The sequence below is a fragment of the Mirounga leonina genome, unplaced genomic scaffold, assembly GCF_011800145.1.
Source record: "Mirounga leonina isolate KUSES-001 unplaced genomic scaffold, KU_Mleo_1.0 Mir_153, whole genome shotgun sequence".
Classification (NCBI taxonomy): domain Eukaryota; kingdom Metazoa; phylum Chordata; class Mammalia; order Carnivora; family Phocidae; genus Mirounga; species Mirounga leonina.
In genome coordinates this window covers 20,332,448-20,354,767 of record NW_023270387.1, presented here as the reverse complement: position 1 = coordinate 20,354,767, position 22,320 = coordinate 20,332,448, and the positions used below count along the sequence as shown (strand labels likewise).

General features: G+C 48.8%; 1 protein-coding gene across 5 annotated transcripts in view; it reads right to left on the bottom strand.

The window, feature by feature from the left end:
* The window catches only part of PKNOX2 (PBX/knotted 1 homeobox 2), a 255,822-nt gene that overhangs the window by 194,616 nt on the left and 38,886 nt on the right, over nucleotides 1–22,320 (bottom strand). The window contains exon 2 of one of the 5 annotated variants that reach the window (XM_035009225.1): nucleotides 12,239–12,310. The exons of 2 other annotated variants lie outside the window; for them this stretch is intronic. The gene's annotated coding sequence lies outside the window, so the exon portion shown is untranslated. Of the gene's footprint in view, nucleotides 1–12,238; nucleotides 13,548–22,320 lie in introns of those variants that run through there. 2 more of the 5 variants (XM_035009229.1, XM_035009224.1) reach the window with 2 other exon arrangements.

Here is a 22,320-nt window from a genome sequence, read left to right as displayed (position 1 = left end):
TCCTTCCTTCCTTCCTTTCTTTCTTCTTTCTTTCTTTCTTTCTTTCTTTCTTTCTTTCTTTCTTTCTTTCTTCTTTTTCTTTCTTTCTTTCTTCTTTTTCTTTCTTTTCTTTCTTTCTCTTTCTTTCTTTCTTTCTTTCTTTCTTTCTTTCTTTCTTCTTTCTTCCTTCCTTCCTTCTTTCTTTCTCTTTCTTTCTTTTTTTTTTTTGATTTTATTTCTTTATTTGACAGAGAGAGACACAGCGAGAGAAGGAACACAAGCAAGGGGAGTGAGGGAGAAGCAGGCTCCCCGCTGAGCAGAGCGCCTGATGCAGGGCTCGATCCCAGGACCCAGGATCACGACCTGAGCCGAAGGCAGATGCTTAACAACTGAGCCACCCAGGCGCCCCAGTCTGGCTCCATCTTGGTTTCCTTGCCTGGAGACTGATGATGACAGTGTTATGTCATGAGGTGGTAGGGAGGCTGGCAGGAAACGAATTTAAAGCTACTCAGTCACACAGGCCTTCTTAACAATGTTGAGGGAAAAATCTGCCCCGTACATGCAGGTGCTTCCAGGGTCCTCTCTCCAGGGCCGTCCCAGAGCCACAGTCACAGGTCCCACTACCTAGCTCTCCCAGCCCCTGTATTCTGCCACAGAACCATTTTAACATGTCTCTCTGCCTACCTGGCTGGAAGAGCCTTGCAGGTAGGAATAGTACCTCGCTTATTCATTCATTCATTCATTCAATCATTCATTTGAGTTAATAATAACTTAATAATTAGGGCACCTGGGTGGTTCAGTCGGTTAAGTGTTGATTTCAGCTCAGGTCATGATCTCAGGGTCGGGAGATCGAACCCCACGTTAGGCTCCCCGCTCAGTGGGAAGTCTTCTTGAGATTCTCCCTCTCCCTCTGCCCCTACCTCCCCCCTCTCTAAAATAAATAAACAAATCTTCAAAAAAATAATAACTTCATAATTATGTCTTCAGCACTGTGCCTGACATCAAAGATATAACAATGAACAAAACAGAAAAGTCCCTGCTTTCATGGAGCTCACATTCTAATGGAGGAAACAAACAAACTATATATGCAGATATATATGGAAGTCAAGTGGTGATAAGCACTAAGAAGAAAAACACAGCACCATAAAGGAGCAGAAGTGACTGGGGAGCGGAGGGGGCCTTTTAGGGAGAGAGGACAGGAAAGACCCTCCAGAACTCCCTGAGAAAGCGCCCTCTGAGGCACGTGCCACAGACCCAGTGGGACCAGGAGTTGTTCAACAGATGTTAGTTTAAGAATAAAATAAAAACAGACTTATGGAAGAGCGGTGAATAGTTAAGACACCTTAAACAAATCCCTCCACTTCTGAGGATACATCCCAAGGAACTGAAATCAGGGGCTCAGAGATGTTTGCACACCCAAGCTCACGGCAGCTTTAGTCACAAGAGCCAAAAGGTCGGCGGGGAGCAACCGAAGTGTCCATGGACAGATGAGCTGATGAACAAAGCGTGGCCAATACATATAATGAAGTATCATTGAACCTTGAAAAGGAAGGAAATTCTGACACACGGTACAGTGTGGACAAACCTGGAGGCGATGGTGCTAAGGGAACTGATCCAGTCACCACAGGACAAAAACGGTATGACTCGCGTGAGGGACCTAGGGAAGTCAGATTGGCAGAGATGGAAGGTAAAATGGCAGCTGCCGGGGGCTGGGAGGGAAGGGAGATGGGCGGTGATGGTTTCACAGATACAGAGATGCAGGTTTGCAAGATAAAAAGAGTTCTGGGGATGGGCGGTGATGATGGTTGCACACCACGATGACAGTACTTAATGCCACTGAACCCGCACACTTAAAAGTGGTAGAGATGGTCAATTTTACGTGAGATGTATTTTACCCCAATTTTAAAAAATACATGCCATCACTAACGTCTCTCAGTTTCTACCAGAGAAGAAAAAAAGAGCCTAAGAATGTTCAAGAGCAGGAAGAGATGCTGCTGACAGCCGAGGTGAGGATAAGGGAGCCCGGGGCCCACAGAGAGACCAGGGAACCCCAAGTCTCTGAAGGCCGGTGGGGAGAACACGGAGGGACAGGAAAGACAGCTTTCCTGTGGAAACCTCTGAGCCGGGGTGATTCCAGAATGCTGGTCCTACACAAATGAGACAAAATCTAGGGGAAAAAAAGAAAAGAAAAAAAAAATTTTTTTTTAACTGGTAGGAGGTAGGAGGCAACTGGTAGCGAGCTGGGCCACCTCTAGTTTGAAGTAAAAGACAGTCACATGCATCCACTGCAGGGAATCTAAAAGGAAAAGGGAATAGGGAGCTGAGAACAAGATGAGGGGATCTGGGCCCTTCACCTGATACAGCGGTGAGCAGCTTGGTGTGTTGGAAAGTTAATTTTAGTCAGGGCCCAGGAGACAGTCCTGTCTTCACGGCCCTTTGACCTTCTTTGGGCCTCAGTTTCTTCATCTATTGAACCGAGTGGCTGGATCAGGGTAAGAGAAATCTTTTTTTTTTTAATTTTTATTTATTTATTTATTTATTTGAGAGAGAGAATGAGATAGAGAGAGCATGAGAGGGGGGAGGGTCAGAGGGAGAAGCAGACCCCCCGCCGAGCAGGGAGCCCGATGTGGGACTCGATCCCGGGACTCCAGGATCATGACCTGAGCCGAAGGCAGTTGCTTAACCAACTGAGCCACCCAAGCGCCCGAGTAAGAGAAATCTTAATTAAGGCTTTAGGGGTCAACAAACCCCTTGAGATTTTATCCAGAATGGTGTTTGTGTGTATATTTTTCCGTGGAGAGATTTATACATTTTTACCAAGATTTCAAGGCTGTCTATGTCCCCAGAGAGGTTAAGAATCGGCGGAGGGGATATTCACTAGGCTCACATTAGGCTGGAAAGTTCTAAGATTCCAAAAAATCTTGAACTAGATTCCAATAAATCTTTGGGCCTCAAATGAATCAAGATGTTTATTCTTGCTTTGCTGGCAGCACAGAGATATTGTAAAAATGAAGTGAAATAATTATACTTTGAAAAGTTAAAATTATTTCTCTCATGCAAGTAAATATGATGACCGTTATGGTTGTTGGTGTTTCACCGAAAGCAAGGGTAGTTCTACCACAGGCGTAAAGGCGGCATGATAAAGGGACATGATGAGCTACAGGTTGACCTTCTTCTGGGGAGAAATGAAGAGGTGCTCCATTCCGCTGGTGGAGGGGGTCTGGGGACAGAAAGAAGAGTGACACAGCCTACCCAGGAGGTGCAGCCTAGGGCAGAACGAATGCATCTCTTTGTGCCAACAAGCTCCCATTTTGCATCTGGCTTTACTTGGGAGGAAAATCTCAACTGTGTGACCGAGAAAAGTAACGAGACTGAGGATATGTTAAGGAAAAACAGCACAGGCAGAACTCAGTATCTGGCGACCAGAGAGCAAGACCCAGACTGGAAACCTACGGAATGACTAAGCCAGCGTCACCAGGGCAGAGGGGACCTCAGCCACAATGGGTGAGGCCTATCCTGGTGGAGCCGGGCCCAGAGGCGGGGGGAGAGCTGGTTGTCAGAACCCTGCACGGTTAGACCGGGCTAGAACCTTGGGGATCATCCATTCCAACCTCCTGATTTCATGTCTGCAGAAACGGATTGAGAGAAGGGGTGAAACTGACCCAAGGAAGTCCAGGACTGGAAGCCGGCCAGTGGCTCCATTTGTTCAATTTACAATATGTGTTTTGAGTGTGTCAGACCCTTGCCTAGGTTGGAGATCAATAATGAGCAACAAATCCAGCTCAAGGAGTCCACAGTCTAAAGGGAGAAACAGACACCAGTTGCTTGAGAGGTGAAGTGTCGTCTAGCACATACGTAGGGACCACAGAGGAGGGAGGGTCTCCCCACTTCAGGCAGGTCCATCCAGATAATGACGAGGTGGAGGGTCAGCCACTTCCCCCTCAGACTAGTCCTAAAGGTGCTCTAAAGTCCATGCCAAGCCGACAACCACCACAGCAGGCATGGCAAGGAGACCCTTGCAGCCTCTGGCCCCCATGGGAAGAGAGCCACTCACTCAGGCAGGCCAGCCACAGGCCCTGGTGAGCAGGCTTCTCCAAATAGCACTTCCATTCATTACTTCCTAACTCGCCTCGGGGGGCTGGTCCTGAATATTGTTTCATAAATAACTTAACAGGGCTCCAGCTTGTTTAACTGAGGTTAGGCAGATGTGCACAGCGCAGGCTGATTATGAAGGAATTTGGCTGTGCTGAATGGTTCTGATGCTGATTCTCTGCGGAGGGGTGGCTCAGTGGAGAAGGCAACCACGCGGCTGGTGTCCCCACCTGGATCCCCAGATCACAGCAGGATGCTGCAAGAGCATTTGTCTCCAATTGTTCTTAGCCACTAATTTGGCTCCAGGGTATAACACCAATCTGAGAACAAACGGAGTAGGAAAACTGTGCCTTCCCTGAAGGAGGCCCGATCTGGCCAGAAGCAGGGGAGGGTGGGGGAGGTTTCCTGAGTTTGCACAGGCCCCAGGCCTCCGGAGCTGGGCTGGCCGCTTCGCTCTCCAGCCCGGAGTCACGCGGCTGCCCTGCCATCTGCCGTGCCTCACCTGCTGCTCATTGCTCCTCCGAGGTGTCTCCAGCAGAGGACAGATTACTCCGATGGCAGGTAGATAAAATGGGATCCCTTGCTAGCAGTAACTACCCAGAACAATCTCTCTCCTGAGCAGCTGACTGTCTCCACCTGGCACCTGCCAGCAAAAGAGCTGACGGGTGGCGGAGGCAGACAGAGGCGGGCAGAGGCAACTGTCCCCCCCGTGCACGGAGAGGACCACGAAGTCCCCGTTGAGGCGGGACTTGCTCAGAGGGCCCTTTGTCGGGCTGCAGAAAGGTAGGCTGGGCCGCCCCTCAGGAGAAGACACAAAAGCAGCTCTGTCTCTGGCAGAGTGAAGAGCTAGCACCCTCCAGGGGTAAAGGGGAAGGCAGAGCTGGTGAGCAAGGCCGCGGCAGATGCTTTCCCAAGACTGATGTGCAAAATGCCCCAGTAAACAAGAGGCCCCCCTCTCATAGTTAAGTTGCCTTCTGGTGGCTTAAAATAACTGAATCAGGGAACTTTGCCTGTGACCCTCTTGAAAGCAAACTAGGAGATAAAATGCTTTTTACCAAGCCTACCGCTCTATTCACAGCCTCCCAGCCGACAGGCCATCGTTTCTGGGACAAAAATGCCTTCCTCACCGGCACGTGAGTAAGCTAGTCAGTAACATCATAAATCCAACATAGTATAAAAAATACTGGAAAGAAAACCATTTTTAAAAATCTCTGAGCAGTCAAAGTCCACGTCACAAAATCTTCCCACTAAAGTTTATGAACCTTACTCGGAAGGGAACCTCCCAGACTGTCACTTAGAGCTGTTTCAGACTGATTTTACACCTGCTTCTAACAGGACCCGTTTTCTGGTATACTCAGGCCTCGGCTGATAGAAGCAATAAAAGAGGAGGTGCACGCAGGTGATGGAGGAGATCGAGCAAGGAGAACACAAAGGGGCAGCCTCATGAATCAGCACACCAGGTTTGGTCAAATTCAGGATCATTTACTTAGGAAAATAGGGGAGGATGTCCACTGCTGATGTTTAAAACACCCCTGGAGGATTTTAAGAAGTAAGCCTTTTAGCTATCTGGAAAATCCCAAATGAGTCTCCTTCGAGATGCTTCCAAGCTTCCTGTAAGTTGTGTCGAGCTTGTGCAGGAGCTGCCTGTGCTCATTCCTGGTTAGCTCATTCAGTTGCCCCATGGGCACTGACTCCTGTGGAGTCAGGGACATCGTATGATACAACACACGCACACACGCGCACATCACGAGCACCTATTACACGTTAGGTGCTCAATAGATGCACATTGTGCCGATGTTCGAAAAGGCACCTGGAAAGGGGGGGGGCAAGCCAGTCACATTGTCCTGTGACCCAATCCCTAGCTCCGCACAGGAGAATCTTTGTGGGGAGGGGCTGTAATAATTCAGGGGTCAATTAAAGATCTCATCGTACCAAAACTTTAAATGGCTCCACCAAGAAAAACACAAGGACAGCCCAGAATCAGGCCTGAAAAAATGTGGACCAGATTCTCTAGTCCATCTCAGAGACAGAGAGACAGTTGTCGCCCCTCTGTGGGCCTGGCTTGCCCAGTGACAAAACGAACACTTTGGAGTCATCAGCGTCTGAAATGCTTCCAGCCCTGGAGGCGACAGGACCCTGGTTTTAGTTAAGGATGGAGCCACCCTGCCAGCCTGATTTCTTTTCTTTTCACCAAAGCTTTGGAAGGCAGGATTTAGGTCTCTGCCCCAGCGCAGCCCAAGGAGACAGCAAGGGACTCTGCATCCTCTCCTGGCTCCTCGGCTGGCCCTGTCATCATTTTGGGGACAGAAAGTCTTTATGAGACTCATAAGGGATGGTGGGGGAGGGGTTAGGATTCTGGCAATCTGTCCTGAAGAATTCAGGTTAATAATTTATATATGCATTAAAAAAAAAAAAAAACCCTTCTGAAACAAATTGCATACAAATTATATGACATTTGAAGGAAATTTGCCAATGTTGCTCAGTGAAGCGTAATAAATATATGCAGCCCATAATAATAAGTTACTTAAGCTCAGGGCACTAAATGATTTATTAATTGTCTTCTTATCCTTTCCAGCTCCAACTAAAACCAAGAGTGTGGCCATATTTCACATACCAGTTCATAATGCCACCACCACCCAACAGCACGGCTGCCATTAACTGTTTGTTCGGTCCCTTTTTCATTCGGGCCCCCCAACTCTGCAGAGGGGCTTTGCAGCAGGACCCACAGCTGAGGGGACTGCTATTGTCAGCAAATGGATAGATGGACCCCGAACACATCCGATGCCACTGCACTTCTCACATGAATGTCCCGTTAAGGCACGTTCATTTTGCCTCATGCTCTCTGCCTCTGGGTTCCCCTTCCTCTGGGTTCCATGTGTCCCACTGCTGTCAGGGCCACGGCACCCCTGGGTGGACATTGATCCTGGGAGAACAGGCCATTGTCTTCTGGGATGCCCCAGCACCAGGCTCACAGCCCCAGAGTCCTCCCCAGCAGCAGATGGTGAGTCAAAGAGAATTCGAATGGAGATGGGAAATGGAACACAGAGACCTGCCCTTTCTCTAGGGCACACTGACTCAGTGAGGAATGTGGGATCTCTGTTGTCGTGCCCACTTATTGGGCCTCCTCCCTAGTGCTCCAGACATGGGCCTCTTCTCCCTGGAAGACTTCATGCTAAGGATGCTGCCCAGAGCTGCCTACAGACCCAACCCTATCTTGGATTCATACCCTGTGTCTGGTAGGAGGGAACACCAGCAAACTAGAAGTCTGTGGCCAGAAATATCGCCTGTGGATGGATGGAGAAATAGGGCAGGGTCATGGGATCAAGCCCTGCGGTCAGGCTCTGAGCTGAGTGTGGAGCCTGCTTGGGATTCTCTCCCTCCCTCTCCATTTGCCTCTCCCTCTGCTCACATGTATGTGTGTGCTCTCTCTCTCTCTCTCTCAACAAACAAAAACAAAAAACAAAACATTTCTCAAATCTATCCATCTCCACTATCACTGCATAATTCAGAGCCTAGGGCTGCAAATCAGCAGCTCTTCCCAGATGTTTTGTGGTTTTCCTTTGTTTTGTTTTTAAAAGGGTAATATGTGGGGCGCATGGGCGGCTCAGTCAGTTATGTGCCTGTCTCTTAATTTCAGCTCAGGTCATGATCTCGGGGTTGTGGGATCGAGCCCCGCATCTGGCTCCATGCTCAGGGCCGAGTCTGCTTGAGATTCTCTCCCTCTCCCTCTGCCCCTCCCCCCACTCCTGTGTGAAGTGTTTTCTCTCTTTAAAATAAATAAACAAAATCTTTTCTAAAAAGGTAATATGTAACATGGTTCAAAAATTTAAAAAATTATATGAAATGTCTCCCTCCCATTCCTGTCCCCCACTTATCCAAGCAAACATAAATACAGATTCTTGTTATCCCCCTTTCATGCACCTTGGTGGATTTTTTTCTTTTTATGCTTAATATAATTTTGGAGATCTTTCCATATCAGTACAAAGACAGAGCCTTCATTCCTCTTTTTATTTTTATTTATTTTATTTCATTTTTTTTCAGAGGAAGACGTGTATCATATGATCTCACTGATATGAGGAATTCTAACTATTTCATTTTTTTTTAAGTAAGCTCTACTTCCAACGTGGGGCTTGAACTCCCGACCCCAAGATCAAAAGTCACATGCTCTACCAACTGAGCCAGCCAGGCACCCCTCTCCTTCCTCTTTTTAAATGTGTAGTATTCCACTGTCAGAATATTCCATAATTTAACTAATTTAACTAACCCCAACTGATGGACATTTGGGTTCTTCCCAATCTTTTGCTATTACAAATAATGTTGCAAGAATAAACTTTTGTGGATATTATTTCACATATGTACAAGTATATCTTTAGGATCAATTCCCCAATATGAAATTGCTGGGGCAAAAGGCATATGATTGATAATTTTGATAGATATTGCCAAATTGCCCTCTAAACGGGTTGTTTTGATTTACACTATAAGACAGCTGTTTCCCTAGAACTTTGTCAATACAGTGTGATAACAAACTTTTTGGATGGTTGCCCATTTAAAAGATGAATGAAAAATGTTACCTCAGGATAGTTTTAATTTCACATGTAAGATTGAACATCCTTTCATATGTTAAGAGCCATTTGTATTTTCTTTTCTGTGAATAGTCTGTTCAAATTCTTTGCCCATTTTTTTCTATTGGGTTGTATTTTGTTGTTGATTTTTAGGAACTCTTTGTATATTAGGGAGAATAGTCCTGTGATGTGCATTGCAATTTTTCCCCCCAGTTTGTCATTTGCCTCTTGACTTTGTTTAAAATATTTTGCCTGTGCTTTTTAAAATTTTCTAATTTAAATTCCAACAGGCCTGGAGCATTCACAATCCCATTGGCCACAGCCTCCATCAGTCCCCACAGTTTTACAAATGACTTAGTTTACTATTTTTAATTGCCTGCACGTTGGTGTGATGTATGACCCAGAGGAAAGTTAGTCTGAAAACAGAGCTGATAACTGGAGGATGGCAGAGAAAGAATCTGAGTGCTTGTTGATGTCACTGAGCCACTGAATTTTTCCAACTCTAGAGCACTCCTGGTTCTGGGCTTCATAATATGTAAGAAAAAGAATTTCTTACTGTTTAAGCCACTTTGGGTTGGATTAGCTGCTACTGGCAGCCAAAGTCATTCTAACTGAAACATATCTTGAATGCGCTTGTGAAAGTCTGGTCCCTTCCAACCCATTCCCACTGGTGCTGAGGCCAAGTTCTAGAATATAAATCTGACAACACCACTCCCCCATTTCAATACATTTCATAGCTCCCCATCACCTGCAAAATATAATCCAAGAGCCTTAGCACTCAGTCTGTCCCTGCCCACCCCTCCCTCCTTGCTCTTGCTGTCTCACACTTCCATGTTGTGGTGCACCCTGTCCCCGGCTCCCTGAGGGCCCTTTTCCTCCTTCTCCTGTCTAGTTCTCGGGATGGTCTGTCCCACCATCACCTCCTCCAAGCAAATTCCAGACCAAGTCCCCATCCCCACCCCATCACTGCCATGCATCTGGTACTTTCCTCTATGGTTGCATTCACCTCATTGTCTATACATCTTTTTTACATGCCTGAGCCCCCACCCTGCTCACTTCTTTAGAGTTTCTTGAAGGCAAGAGCAATATCTTGCTCATTTCTGCAGCCCCAATACCTAGCTTGGGACCCAGTGTGAGGTGGGTGTGCAACCAGCATTTGCAAACCTGAATGGAGCTCCCCCCACTCATCTCATGTGTTCCCACAGATCTCCCCTCAGATGTCTCTCAGCCCAAGTCCTCAGAACCAATGCCTTTCTACCCACACCCATCTTTATAGAGAAGTTAGAAGAAATGTCCCATCCAGATGAGCCTGCTCTAAGAAGGGAAGCAGATGACCTATTCAATCGTCAGATCCAACAGTGCCATTCGCCTAAGCAGACCAGTGTCCCCGGTGCTGTTGCAAGTTGCCTACTGCAACAGAAAGCCAGGGTTGGGAGCTGGGTTCCCAGCCTCTTAACCAGCTGTGGGAACTCAGAGAAATGACTTAAGCCCTCTGTGCCTCAGCCTTCTTACTTGGGTAAAAGGGATGAGCAGGCTGTTGGGAAGAGGGTAATTGTCAGTAAATGACAGTCATGTTATTTCCTCCCTCAGAGCTGAATCAGCCCCAGATAAATGAGGCAAAGTCCACGCAGAGCACACGCCAAACACTTCCACAGGGCAGGCCGCCTTTCTGGCTCAGGCACCAATATGGTGGCCAGGCAGCAGAAATCTCCTGATGGGAACAACAGGGAAAGGAGGGAGTTGGCATCCCCTGGGCGCTTCCTGCGTGCCAGCCTACGCTACCCGGGCATACCTGTCACCAGGCACCTGCGTCCCCTGTCACCATGTGCGTGCACCCCAGCGGCCCTGCATGAGCGTGTTTTCAGTCCTCTTCTGGAGAGGAGCAAAGTGAGGCTTACAGAGGTTAAACAACTCGCCCAGTGGGGCCATGTCATGAACCCAGTTAAGGGGGTAAGTCAGGGTCTCAGCTCAGCGCTGTCTGGCTCTCACCCCTGAGTTCTTTGTACCGCCTCATGTTACACCCAGACCACATGGAATGAAGCTGGCCCGACACATCCAGGGCTTGTGTGCCTGCTGATAAAACTGGAGGAGGTGACCAGGGAAGGGGGAGGAAAGAGGGAGGTCCAGGGGTGAGGGGAAGGGGGGAAATGGGAGAGGGAAGAAAGAAGCTCCTAGAAAAGATTTCTCTCATATCCCCAGCATGCCTCTGTGTGTGTGTGTGTGGTTTGACAGCGTGAGCTTGCATAGATGCTGTGCATGTGTGACTGTGTTCCGTGTGTGTATGGCTGTGTGTGTGCAGGTGTCTGTGACTGGGTGCGCGTGTGTGACATGTGTATGCCTCTGCGTGCGTGCATGCGTGCACATACGTGGGTACCCGTGAGTGTGTGCTGAGGAGGGGCGGAGGACAGCGGGCACACGCAGGCCTCCCACCTACTTCCATACACGCTCGCCTACACATGCCCCATGTGGACTCTGCATGCAGTCAGCAGCGGGAGACTTCACCTATTAACTGTCGCAGGCAGTTCCAACCAGCCATGTGACATCAGCGTTCCTGGTGCTGTTATTAGCCCATGACTGACCTGGCAAGGCTGCGCAAGGGACAGCAGAGGGGAGAAGGGAGGGAGGAGGTGCCTTCGCCAATTCAGTCAGGCTTCCCTGGACAGACCTTCCCAAACCCAGACACATCCCGGCCCCTCTAGTCAAAGAGAGAACTCTGGGCAGGCACTTCAGCTTACGTGCTTCTCAGTTTTCGGAGACGCTCAGAGCACAGGGGAGACACACACACCTTCCCAGACCAGCAGTCAATGGCATCAGCCTGAGCCTCTGGCTGGGGAAGGAGTGGGGAGGGGGCCTGCAGGAGAGGAAGCTGCCTTGGCTCCCAGCCAACCCTCTCAGGCCCCCTCAGCACCCATCTGGATTCACCCCCCCGCCAGGACTGCTCTGGGCACCCATTCGGATTCACCCTCCGCCAGCACTGCTCTGAGTTTCTCTCCCTCCTCCGTCTCGTTCCCTCTGGTGCTGTCTATGGTTAAGAGGAACAGGGCCCACCGTGGGGTCACAGCAGCCTGTCAGGAACAGGCAGAATCGAAACCACGGCTCAGCTCCCAGTCCCTTCCTAATCCCGCTGGCTACCTGCCACTCCAAAGTCCTCTGAGCTCTGCCGGATGACAGCCACCGTAAAGGATTTTCTCCCGAAGCAGGACAAAAGAAGTCTTATGGAGTCAAAAAAAGAATCTTATGGGGCCTGGACCAGTACAAATCCTTACCTTTTCCCTGGACTCCAGGAAAAAGAAAAAGAGAAAGAGAGAAAACCGTATCCTTATACTTACTTAACATAAAAACATCTCAGCAGCTGGGGAAGCCCTCATTCTCTGCATTCCCTAAAACTTATGAGCCCCCAGCATCCCCGAACATAGCTAACTGATTCAAGTTAGCAGCACAGACTGACTGGAAAGCCCCTTCTTTAACCATTCCCTTGGTTCTTTGCAAAACAAGATGCAGAAACCAAACAACTGAGCATGGTATGTGACTGCCTAGGCCTGGGGATAAAGAGGAAGAAACACACACACACACACACACACTGTATATTATAATAATTATCTGACCTTCCCGTGGTCCTCTGATGCCTTCAAAGATCCTTTCACCTCCATCCTCTGGTTTTCGTGAATTATAAGGCACTGGAAAACAGAAGTTTACATCCTGCTTTTCTAGCTGAAAGACCTTGGGCAAGTTGTGTCCATTTTACAGCTGAGACAAGGCAGGCCCAGGGTCTGCCCGAGTCACCAAACCGTATCACACACAATGCTGTGTCCACCGAGGGCCTAACCCATAGTCCACAGCTCTCTGCGCTGCCCCCTAGCTTTTCTTTTACTCATTCTAGCCTTGATTAGAAAACGAATTACTCCTGCGCTCACTCCCAAGCCCTGTCCTCCTGGTGGGAGAAAAACAGTTCCCTAGTAGCAAGCTGATATTTGGACAATCTGAGAGCCTCCCAACTGCTCCGGAAGACACGGCCTTCCCCTTCCAGGACTTAGCAACGCTGCCAAAACAAGAGGAGAAAGCTTCCAACAAAAGTTTGTTTTCATGGAGATTTTATTTCCTTCGCTGAGGCTCTCCCACCACAGATTTCTCTTTGTTGGAACTTGCATTCAGAAGTCACCAGATACACAGCCCCTGACCCTTTGAGCCCTCCGGGGATCTCACGCCTTTATCTTCCCTCCCAGGCCGGCAGGCTGCCCGTTCCCTCACTCAAAAGGCCCTTTGAGCCACTCCGGAGAGAGAGGGGCTCTTGGAGTGGACAGAGGCTTCACCGGGATGAGCCCTCCACATCAAAGGGTGAGGGACATGGGGCCCTGCATGCACGTGTCTCTGAGTATTGGCAAGGGGATGAGGACGCCTAACCACATCCCTGAGTCCCTCAGGCGGAGGTTGCGTTCCACGATGGTGAGGCTGTTAACTGGGGCTCAGACAGCAGGATGCGGATCTCCCAGGCCGTCCCAGGGCTTGGCTCAGCTCACACAGACGTAGGGCCAGCCCAGGAACAGCTCGGTAGGGGATAACATTTGTCTTAGATGGACAAGCCTTTCCTTTTTGCCCTTCTCAGGATCAGCTGCCCTCCCAGGTCCACAATTTAGAGATTTTACTCTGGCTGTCTCTCTTAGCCAGGAAGAAAGGAGCTCACGACATTAATCTGTGCTTCATGGGCTACTCTCCCCGGTGTGTGCATTAGAGAGAGAGAGCGAGCAGGAGGGAGAGCAAAAGAGAATCCAAAGAGTGGATGCTTAGCTCTGAGGGATAAATTGCTAATGGTAGAATTACAGGTTCAAGAGTCAGGCAGGGATTTGGAAGTGACGGCGAGGCGAAGCTCGCGGGACATTAGGGTCAGGACAGAACTCGGGTTTGATTCTCAGCCCTACAACTTGCTAACTTTGTGATCTTGGGCAACATAATCTCTTTGGGTCTCGTTTCCATCCTCTGTTCAAATGGGGATGACACCATGTCAAGGACGGTATGAGGAACAGACAACAGACCCAAAAAGCTGGTGTCTGGTACCCAGGAGGAGCTTGGCTCCCCCTTTGTGGGACCTGAGGTTGAGTTGGCACCATCGGCATTTCTCTTTGGGTTCCCACACAAATGGTTTGGGTTTTCCTCTATATACACCATCTCACCCTTGCCCTAGTCTGTATGCAGCTAGATGGTAGGACTTTTAATGTTCATGTTTTTAAGGGTCTGTGTGAACTTTTGTCATGAGGAGACAATAAAGACAACTGACTAAGCATTTTTCAAAACTACCATCTCATTTGTTTCTCACGTGGTCTTATTCCCATTTAATAAATGGAGGAATCTCAAGTCAGGGATATGAAGTGACTTTTCCAAAGTCACCCAGCCCGTGAGCAAGAAAGGTAAGATGAGGCCAAGCCTTGTCACGTCTAGCCCAGGCATGTCCAAAGAAATGTCACCTTAAAGAGGGCAGAAAGGGGTGACAGGTGTGACAAAACTCAGGGCTTATATACAAAGGGAGGCCACGAAGCCCGATAACTTTTTGAAGATGGGGAATTCTGAATAAACCATCAGAGCCTGGATTTGAAAGCCCAGAAACTAGAAGGCAGGGTGGCAGAGAAAAGAGGACAATCTTACAGGATTTCTGGGGCAGCTCAGGAGTTCAGGGAAAGCTGTCCTATTCCACGTTTTGAAACGAAGACCTGCAGAAGGCAGCCCTGGGCCAGGCCAGGCTGAGACCAGACGGAATATGTAGTAGAAACAGCATCTGTAGACATCTATGTTCCAAGTCAAAGTGAGTGCTGACGCCAGACCCTTAATGACCCACCTGCCCACAAAGTGTGTGCCCAAGTTGTCCATACACAGTAATGAACAAAGGATGGGGGAGGAACCAGGGAAGGGCATTGGTCCCGTCCTAACTATAGAACCAACCAAGGGGGCCCTTCCGCTTGAGAGCTGGCTCTGTGGATCATTCTTCCTCTCCATGCGCACCTTCCATTAGCCCAGGAATATAGAGAGTTGGGCTGTGACCTTCCTTCTCTCTCCCCTCTCTCGCCACCCTATTCAGTGGGGTGCCCTGATGATGCTAAACTCTGACAGGCCCTTTACAAGCACGCTCCTCTCCTCCTGACCAGCATCAACCTGCCAGGGCCAAGTCAGGTGCAATCACACCTGCCCTAGAAGGCTGACTCCTGGATTCCATCCAGAGGATTCCAGAATCTCAAATTCATAATTACCAGCTCCAGAAAGAACACTACCCCTCTGCCTCCTCGGGCACACACAAGACGGACAACGTGTTTCTGGACTGATCTCCTGCTTAACCAGCTGCAAAGGAACTCTTGCAAAGGGAAGATGAGGAATTCCTCCTGAGTCCAGGGAAGCCACTAGTCTATACTGTGAAGCAATTGCAGACAGTCTCCTTTTGCTTTCAAATGTACTTAATCAACATGAAAAGGATTGCGAGGGCTGGAGCTCCTACAGGTAGAACTAACGGAGAAGAATAATGTTCATAAATCATTTAGCATGCAGTCCAAACAGAGGTGTTATTTATTTTTTTCTTAAAGGAAAAGGCAATGCCAAAGAAATAGAGCCATGCAGGAAACCAAATACACTGGGACTTGTCCCCCAATGTAGTGTCCCCAAGTGGAGCAAGGCAGCCCTTTCATATCATTTTCAACCACAATCTGACCCTCAGTAACTGATTTTCCAGTGTGGGTCCCTCCCCTATCCCAAAAGCTCAGACCAACGAAGGGGTCAGCACTGTGGACAGACAGCTGAAGAAACAGCTGCACCCCCATCTACCACTGCAGCCCCAGCCCAGAGACGGACTGTCTCTCCTCCACAGCTGACTCCACCCTGTGGCAGCTGGGCCTGAGCTGGGAGCTCCAGGAGGAGGGGAAGTCAGGCCCACGAGACCCAGGCTACATTTTTTTCAGGCCTCAGCTCAGATGTCGCCTCCTCAGAGGGCCCTCCCCTCGCCTAGCCACCCTGCAGAATGATGCCCATATCCTGGCTACTCTACCACCTTCACCTGCTTTATTTTCCCTTCAGAGCAATTATTACTACTTTACATTATATTAGATAGATGTTTATTATGTGTGTCCTCTACCAGGATGTAAGCTGTGCGAGGACAGCAAATGTTTTGCTGTTTTGTTGGCAGTCGAATCTCCAGCACCTAGAACAGTACCTGACATAAAGTAGGTACTCAATGAATATTTGTTGAATGCATAGATGGATGGATGGATGGATGGATGGATGGATGGATGGACAGGTAAGTAAGTAAGTGAATAAAACAGTTCCTTCCCCCTCATCCAAGAAACATTCCAGGTAGAGAAACCTTTGTCTACTCCAAAGTAGGAAGATGGCAGTCAGGAACTAGGGATCTGTTGCTGATTTCTGCATCTGTCATTTTGAGCCAGAGTCAACTATTCCTGCTCATAAGCCTTACCTTCCCCTCCTGTAGAATGGGTATCACTCCAATGCCAGAAAGATAGTGAGGGAGGAATCAGAGAGAACTAACGTTTACTGATTTCTCTTACAAGTGCCTTGTACCGTGCGAGGCAACTGATGTTGATGTTGATGAACATTGCCTCATTTAATCCTCACATTTAATCCTGTGAGATTGATAATATTACCTCCATTTTAGAGATAAGAAAACAGAGTCTCAGAAACATAAAGTAATTCACCTAAACTTGCACACTTAGAAAAGCAATAGAAAGGAGATTTCAACCTGGGCCTGCAGATCCCAAAGCCACCTCTGTGAAGCATGGTGGCATGACATTGCAGAGTTTATCCTTTTACACGTGTGTTAGGGGAGTCGTCCTGGAGGAAAATCCATGAACTCTACACTTTTCCAGAAGTAGGAGAGGGGAGAGAAGTTAGGGTGACATCTCGTCCCAGGTGCCCTGACACTTTTCCAGACTTCCACACGGAAGATCCCATATCCCAGGAGACCCCTCAGTTTCAGGTGACCCGGAACAGTTGGTCACCTTCAGTGGGAGGCAGCCACAGCTAGAGACCCTGAACACTGTGGCCAGCGAGCATGGGATTTCCTCAAAGCACCTCGTCCACATCCACTAGCAGCAATGCGAGGCCCCGCTGTGTCTGCGCCACATGGCTATACGCCCCCAACACAGCGCCTGCACCTGATTCACTGCACACAGGCTGGAGCCCACACTGGCACGAAGGGAGAGGCAGGGACCCGTGAGGTGTCATGGCCCTCCTTTGGCCCTGAACACACTTTGGCCTCAGAACAAGAACAGCGTGGGCTCCTTCCCTAAAGGACTGCAACCACCAGGACGAGATGACCTCCTGAAAGCAAGGAGGGCAGATTCCTGGGATTCCAGTCAGGGAGGCTAGACAGGAAGAGCAGAATGCAGGACTGCCAATAAGTGGCCAAGAAGAAACATTGGGCTCATGGGAGGGACCCTCCCAGATTCCCAGATCAAAGGCACAGATTCGGATAGAAAGGCCACCTCCATGGGTTCTCTTTCTGTACAAGAAGCCATCTCTCTATTCTCCAGCCAGGCTATGGCAGAGCGTCTCCCACTTGTCTTCATTCTCCTACCTCCAGAGGGAAGACCCATCCAGGGTCCATCTTCCCAGCCCCCACCTCCACCACCTTGCTTCATGTCCAGTGAGGGCCAACCTCCATCCTGAACCACCTCAACTTTGGGGATGGGCTGATCGATTCTTCTCCTGGGGCCAGGGCTAGAATATGAGCAATCACAGCCTAGAACATCAGAGGAGACCAAGTGGAGATGAGGGCGGGGGTAAAGTGTAAGGTATGGGGGTTGCATAGGACACACTCCCTCCCACCTTCAAGATTTCTACTTGCAGGGCCTTCGTAGAGGGGCCCTTTGTTCATTGGTTCATTCATAACCCAGGTGGCTCTGCCTTGCATCTTGCAGCCCAGAGCTATGGACCATAGGCCCCTTGTTCTCCTCTTCCATCCTCCATCCCCGCCCCACTTACTACTGTGCTGTGGGCATGCTGCTTCATAAATGTCTTCAAACTTTTCATCTGAGTGTTTTCAGTGTCCTGGCTCTGTGCCTAATGTCCTTCCTCTCTTCCTCAACATGCTGTATCTGTAACCTCCCCCTCCTTTTCTCCTGCCCTAAAAGTGGAGCCCCCTCCTCCTTCCCTAGGCTGTTCCCACCTGGGCTCCCACCCTCCACCCCACGGTGCCCATCAATTGGGAGTGTGTATTCATGTATCTTCAGTCTCTCCCTCTGCTCAGGCTGCCCTCCTTGACCTGTAAGCACACAAACTCTCCCCAGACCGACCCTTAGGCGCAACAGTGCAGTGGAAAACACTCCCCAGAAGGCAAAACTCCACCCATGACACTTTACTGGCCCTGTGTCCTCCAGAGACTCAGTGTCTTCATCTGTAAAGTGGGTGTAATAGCCCCTGCCTGACTCCCTTAAATATGGTGAAGAGGAGCAAGATAATGGACTTGAAGTATTTCTTAAATTGTAATATGAAAGGAAGAATTATTTAACCTTTAAATTATTGTCTTAACCCTCAGGAGTGCTATCCCTCTCATCTCGCTCTTTCCTTTCACTGCCAAACCTTTGAAAGAGCAGCACGTGCTCACAACTGTCACTTCCTCTTCTCTCCTGACCCCCTGCGACTTGGTTGCTGACCCACAACCCCAGTGACACTGCACTTGAGGCAGCCGAGGGCCCCTGGCCCCGCCTGCAATGGCCTTTTCTCAGGCACAGCCCTCCTCAACTTAGTGTGACCCTTGTCCCTTCTCCCTCCCTCAAACCAACTCATCTTCTCTTTACTGTTTCTGTTAATGATACCCCTTCTCTTCCAAATCTGTACAGTTGCCGAGCTATAGAAATCTTGGAATTCTTGGTGATTTCTCCCTCACCACCACCCCAACCCTGCCTCCTCCAACTTTGACTTCAGCCCCTTGGCTAAGCCAGGCCCAGCACATCCCCACATGGGCAGTTTCAGTCCTACTGGTCCAACTCCCACCTAATCTCCCACGTTCACTTCCTCCTTACCCGTTACCAACACGTGTCTTAATTCCTTCACTACTTGTCATTCCCAGTTATAGTAGTCTCCCAACTTACTCCTCTCTGCCCTGATCTATGCTACACTTTAGTGTCAGCAAGACATCCTCCTTTAGTGTCAGCAAGACACCCTCCTATAAGGCAAAGTCTTCTCTTTTTATTCCTTATATCAAAACCTGCAGGGACGCCTGGGTGGCTCAGTCAGTTAAGCGTCTGACTCTTGATTTCGGCTCAGGTCATGGTGTCGGGGTCATGAGATCGGGCCCCATGTCAGGCTCTGTGCTCAGCACCAAGTCTGCTTGTCCCTCTTCCTCCCCCCTCTGCCCTTCTCCCCTCCCCACTTATACGTGCACACACACTCTCTCAAATAAATTAAGTAAATAAAATCTTAAAAAAAAACAAACTGCAATGGCCCCTTGCAGCCTATAGAATAAAGTGCAAATCCCTAAGCCGGACACAGAAAGCCTTCACACCAGGGCTCTAACCTCTTTCCAGCCTTAACTTATAATCTACTTTGGTGCTGACCCTACAGTTTAATAAATTAGAGTATTTCTTGTTCCCTTACTACGCTCCATACTTACCTACCTCAGGGCCTTTGCACACCCCATCTATCTATTGAAATGCCTCTCTTCCACAACTGCCCATTAGAACCCTATTCCTCCTTCAAGCCCAGCTCAAAAGCCATCTGTCCATGAAGTATTTCCTGGCAACCCCAAGAAGAAATATATTTCTTAATTCAATTCACAGTATATCATTTGATACTTATCATCTTCTATTAGACCCGTTCATTCCTGAATGCCATTTAGCATACTTATAAATCTATAGTAGTTACACAATAAATATTTGTTGAATTAAAAAAAAATGAATGAGGGCGCCTGGGTGGCTCAGTTGGTTAAGCGACTGGCTTCGGCTCAGGTCATGATCCTGGAGTCCCGGGATCGAGTCCCGCATCGGGCTCCCTGCTCGGCAGGGAGTCTGCTTCATCCTCTGACCCTATCCCCTCTCATGTGTTCTCTCTCTCTCATTCTCTCTCTCTCAAATAAATAAATAAAATCTTTAAAAAAAAAAATGAATGACTCAATTAAGTCTCTCCAGTGGTTTCCAATCCAAGGGTCTCATGTAGGATTTGCTTGATGATTGCTGGCCCCCAGATCATCTCCCGCCCCATCCAACAGTCCTGTGGCAAAGCCAGGTTGATGGTCAGCCACGCCCCATACACACATGCTCCTACCACTTCCTCACCTCCCATGCACTCCTCACCCCTCTCCTCGCCTGCACCCTCGGGTGCCAACGGCTCTCACACCAACAGAGGCAGTGAATACTTTCTAGTCCTTCTCTTGCTGGATTTGCCATTGTTGTTGCACCTGAATCTGTGGTCTCACTCTCCATCACAAAGCCTTCTACTCCTCTGGTTTGGTGATGCCACCCTTTCCAGATTCATCTAACTCCCCTTCCTCTCTGTAGCTCGTCTGTGGTTTTTCTATCATCACCTCTTAAATGTTGTGTTCCTCTGGATCCCGTCTTTGCCCACTCTTCTTCCTCTGCATCCTCTCTCTGGGTGATCTCATTCACTTTCACGGCTTTGACCACCATCCATGGGCTAATCTCCATCTCCAGCCATGTCCTCTAGTGTATATATTCAGTGTCTTGACAGACATCTCCAGCAAAGGGTCCCATACATATTCGAACTCAGTGGGTTGGAAGGGAGGAAGGGAGGAAGGGAGGAAGGGAAGGGGGAAGGAAGGGAGGAAAGAAGGGAGGAAGGAAGGGAGGAAAGAAGGGAGGGAGGGAGGAAACAAAGAAGGAAGGAAGGGAGGGAGGGAGGAGGAAAATAATAAACCCACCCCCCAGAAGACCTATTCTTCTCTTGGTTTTCCTGGCATAGTTGCTGGAACCCCCATCCACCTAGTACATAAGGTAAAAACCTAGAAGTCTCCATGGAAAGTACCCTTTGGAAGTACCCTTTCAGAGTTCTCAACTCTGGCCCCTCCCCTCCATCCACAGCACCACCACTTCCATCCAGCATTCCTCACTGCTTGCCTAGAGCACTGCAATAGGTCTCCCACCGGTCTTATCCACATTAACCCAGCCTTCTCAGTCCTGCCAACATGATCTTTCTAAAACACAAATCTCTCCAAGACACTCACCAGCCTAAAATCCCTTAATACTAACAATAGCTACAATTTATTGAGCATTCTCTTTGTTCCAAGACTGCTCTTGGCACTTTATGCTGATCAACTCACTCATTTCTCACAACGAGGGAAGTACTATTTTGTACTTGTACACCCTTTTTACAGGTTAAGAAATTGAGGCACTGAGAGATTAAGTCATTCACCCAAATTCACATAGGCAGCGGCAAGTGGCAGAGCAGGGCGTCTGGCTCCAGAGCCTGCCCACTTCTTGGCTGCTATTTCCTATGGCCTCTTCGAAGGCTCCCCGTTGGCTCTATGAAAACTCTTAAGCTCCTCAGATGACACAGTAGGCTCTCCATGACCTGGCCATTCTTGCTCCTCCACTCACCTCCTGCTACTCCATGGACCATGCCTTCTGCTCCAGAATCCTGAACTGCTTACTTTGCAAATACACACCATGCTGGTTCATGCATGCATGCCTTTGTGCAAGCTGATCCCTTGCTTAACACTCTCCTCCCCAACATTTGGCCACATTTTGGACTATTTTCTACTCAAGCCAGCTTAGATTCACAAAAGTCAGTTTCTTCCAACCACCCGGATAGCCATCAACCTGATCTGTGTCCCTATACGGAGCCCCCACAGCCCCCTGCTCCTGAGTTTCCTTCTCAGTTCCCCCTCTAGACTGTAGACTCCTCAAGGGTGGGAACTCGGTCTTATTTGGCTCTGCATCTGCAGAGCCCAGCACAGTGCCTGGAACACAGCAGTTGCCCCATAAATATTTGCTGAGCTGAAGTGAACTCTACCTTCCCCAGAGCACTCCATCATCCCACCCCAACCAAGGCCCTGGCCCCAGTCATTCTGGAGCAGCTCAGTGCACAGCCATCTCTTTCTTCCCAGAATCCCCTCAGTGCATAGAATCTGTGCCACTCATTTAGTAATTAATTAATCCTGTCCCTTCTTGTGACCTCCCCTGCATTGCGATCTTCATTATTATTTAAATCTGTATTGTTACTTTTCTTTCCAGAACCACTTCCCCAGTTAGAGGATAAACTCTTTGAGGCTGGAAGTTAGGGGCTAGGTTTCACTTGTATTCTGATATTCCTAAATGCCTTGTACATCTTAAGTGCCTGATAAATGTATGTTCATTTAATGCAGTGCAATCTATGGGAGCTGAGGTTGGGCTGCAGCATACATGTTCTGGGTAGGGCAAGCAATGGGAGAAAAGGGAAGAGATCCTGATGTTAAAGTAGGGGTTGTTTTGAGAGGTAAAATATTTAGGACTCAAGGGAGCATCACCCAGTCTCTGTTCAAAGGGCCCCCCTCCCCCCACCACAAACCAGAGACTCACCTGCTGGCTTTGCAATGAATTTGTACTTGGATGTAATAAAATATAGAATAAAATACTGGATTCAGAAACAAAGGAGTCACAAAGTATGCATAAAAACCAAAAATATCACTCCCTGCCCTCCATCAAGGAGCCTCCAGCCTCGCTTGCTGGACACCAAAGCCCATTTTGCATTAATTGTCCCTCAG